This window comes from Nematolebias whitei, chromosome 5 (assembly GCF_014905685.2).
Source record: "Nematolebias whitei isolate Nwh7 chromosome 5, NemWhi1, whole genome shotgun sequence".
Classification (NCBI taxonomy): domain Eukaryota; kingdom Metazoa; phylum Chordata; class Actinopteri; order Cyprinodontiformes; family Rivulidae; genus Nematolebias; species Nematolebias whitei.
In genome coordinates this window covers 1,523,930-1,527,434 of record NC_056502.1, presented here as the reverse complement: position 1 = coordinate 1,527,434, position 3,505 = coordinate 1,523,930, and the positions used below count along the sequence as shown (strand labels likewise).

Here is a 3,505-nt window from a genome sequence, read left to right as displayed (position 1 = left end):
CCCCCCCCCCCCCCCCCCCGCGCCGACCTGATGGCCGCGGGGCATTGAAACACAGACAGTCCGGAGGTAGTAGTTCCACCAAGGTGCTGGACTCATCATCAGAAATCCAAGATTCCGTGACGAACAGAAAATCCAACTCCTCATCTTTAAAAAAGTCATTGAGGATAAACGTCTTGTTGGAAACAGACCTTGCGTTGATTAAACACATCCTGATAGGGTCCAACACAGGCACAGCCATGGAAGGAGACGTGCGCGCCAGCGGGCGCAGGTTATGAAGAACAGCTCCTCCTGGTCTGCTGGTGCGGCGCACAGGTAAACAACTCCAGGTGTTCACATGGACTGAGCGCGCGGGCAGCTGGCCAGCAGCCGGGCCCCGGGAGCACCACGGGTCAGAGAGGAGATGATCAGATCCAGAGCGAGTCCTGTTAGAATAATCCACTCTTTGCCTCAGTTTCACCAAAATCCCTGCACGCTTCCCACGACGTCTGCGACGTTTCCTCCATGGAGAAAGGCCAGGGTCACGCAGAAGGAACGCAGGAATCTCAGATAGGACCGGTGGGGGAGAGTGCTGGCTGCTGTTCAAAAACTCCGCGGGAATTTCAGCAAACGTACGGAGCTCCAAAAGTGCCCGACGATCATACTGAAAATATGACTCGGCACACTGCACAAACCATTGTAAAAATAACAAAAATAAAATACAAGCAGAGAGCGAGAGACGGGCAGCCCTACACACCGGCGCCATCTTGGAAAACCCAAGTAACATCAAAACATCAAACAGATCAGCAACATCATCAAACAGATCAGCAGCAACATCAAACAGATCAGCAGTAACATGAAACAGATCAGCAGTAACATGAAACAGATCAGTAGCAACATCAAACAGATCAGCAACAACATGAAACGGATTAGCAGCAACATGAAACAGATTAGCAGCAACAGATCAGCAGCAACATGAAACAGCTCAGCAGCAACATGAAACAGATCAGCAAGAACATGAAACAGATCAGCAGCAACATGATGTGATTTTTCACAGTGATTATCCTGGTTAGAGATTCATGAGTCTAACAGTCTCAGGGTAGAAGCTGTTCCTCAGTCTAGTGGTTCTACACTTAATGCTCCTCAACCTCCTTCCTGAGGGGAGTGGGGCAAAAAGTGTGTGTGCTGGGTGAGTGTGGTCCTTCATGATGCAGGTGGCCCTCTTCCTGCATCTGGAGGTGTAGATGTCTGTGATGGTGGGGAGGCTGACTCCAACATCTTCTGTGCAGCCTTCACCACTCTCTGCAGAGCTTTTCTTTCTGCAGCTGTGCAGCCTCCATGCCACACATTGATGCTGGAGCACAGGATGCTCTCCACTGCACACCTGTAGAAGGAGGTGAGGACTGAGCATTCTGCTGTATTTTACAAAGGTTTATTACAGTTGATTAACATGAAACAAAAAGTGTAAACTCAGTTTTTGTTGAAGTCTCTATTTCTGCAAAGCGTTTGTAATGCAGCACCGCTGCAGCTCTGCAGGTAAGGGACATTCACTTCCTGACAAATTGAGGTTGCTGATTGGTCAGCTGCTGACGTGCCTACTGGATTGATTGACAGGTGGGTCGATGATCCGATTACTGCAACAACAAAAAATATCTGATTTCACTGGCCCATTTAAAACTGTCATCATTTATTCCATATTTCTTCAATATTTTGGTGAATCTAACATGGTGACAGTCTGTTGAAGTGCAGAGCGACTCGACCTCGGTCTGTCCACAAAGTCCACCTGCATCCTCAGTCCAGGAGATAAAGCACCTGCAGCTCCTCAGTAAAATAATCATAGGGCTTTTGTCAGGCAGGCGCCCACCCTGGGACAACAAGTGCTGCTTTGTTTTTGGCCACACTTAGAAAAAACTAGTGATGGGACCCATCCGGTATCGGCCTCAGATACCAGCATAATTTACGTACCAGATTTTTCTGATCCAACCTGCAAAGATTTCTGATCCATGATGCAGGTTGGCTTCAAACTATGGGATGGATTTCCTGAACGGAGGCGTGTCTCATGAACCCAGAGTAATAAGACCCGCCTCACATTCAGGAAATCCATTCCGTAGTTTGCAGCAGCTACAACGTGAGTAAATACTCTGCTGAGGGCTGAGCACTGAGCAGCACTGTTGCTAACGGCTAACCACCTTTTCATCGTAACATGTCCGCTGTGGAAGTATTTTACACTAAACACCACAAGACAGCAACGTGCACTGTCTGCAGAGCCGCTGCACCGAGAGGAGGAAGCTCCGTCGCAACCTTCAATACATCGAACTTGATAAACATTTGAAAAAGCAGCACATTAAAGAGCGCGAGGATTGTTTAGCCAGGCACCGCGGTAACGTTAGTTTTCTGTTGGACGTTGGAGCTCCGTGGCTTCAGCGGTGTGTTCCTGTCGTTCAGTCCGAAGCAGGCAGTCTGAGTTCAGTCAGCCCGTCTGGAGGAGCAGACTGAACTCAGACTGGCTGCTTCACAGCTTGACTGGATGTTTGCAGCCAAGATGTAGTTTACTTTTACCCTCCAGGAAATATTTATCAGTACAATAGTAGACAATTATATAAAAACATATGAATCACTCAATCAATTCAACTTTATTGTCCATAACATTCAATGAAATGGAGATTTGTCTTTGACATCTGGCTTATAAAACAAAATAAAATGTGATTAAAAAACTCTAAAAAACTTTAAAACCAAACTTTGCTAAATCAATTAAAAACATTCAGTTAAAACCATTCTAAAATACACGATACATTAAAATATGGAAACATCTCAGCAGACAGTGGTTTGTTATGTGAGGCTGCGTTTAAATAGGACCTTGTTAAGTTCATTCACCGCAGAGGGAACAAATGACTTTTTGTACCATTTATCTTCTGCCAGATGGACCAGCCTGAATGATGGTTGCAGTGGATCAGTTGGCTCATTGTAAACCTGGATTGCCTTTTTTTCCAGAACCCGACTGTACAGGTCTGTAAGTGTCATTTGTTGATGACCAATGACTGTACTACCTTGTTTGACCACCCGGGACAACTTGAATTGAAAATAAAAGAAAATTATATATAAAAAAAAGAAACAAAAACAGCTTCATTATAAAGCGATGTAAAATACTAACAACAGGAAAATGTCTGTGTTGGTTTTTGTCATGAACTTAGCAGATGTTTGAAGCCATTTAATCACTTTAATATCCACTTCAGCGTATTGTTTTTATGCTTAGTGTGTATATAGTTGATGTTTTTCTTAGTTCATATCTTTGATCTTATCACTGTTTTTCTTTTACATTTTATTGTTGGATGTAACTGGGACCCTGTGAACATAATCTCGTTCCACCACGTGTACCACATGAGGGGGAGTGACAAAGAACCTTGAATCCTTGAAGTAACAAAAGTCTCTATCAAAGACTGGGTCGCTGCTTCAAAATCCAAGATGGCCACCATCCTATATACGTGTGTGTGTGTGTGTGTGTGTGTGTGTGTGTGTGTGTGTGTGTGTG

At 45.0% G+C, this 3,505-nt stretch overlaps 1 protein-coding gene across 1 annotated transcript in view; it reads left to right on the top strand.

Annotated features, from left to right (window-relative positions):
• Positions 1-3,505, top strand: part of LOC119409600 (DENN domain-containing protein 4B) — a 43,564-nt gene that overhangs the window by 6,023 nt on the left and 34,036 nt on the right. The window lies entirely within an intron of this gene.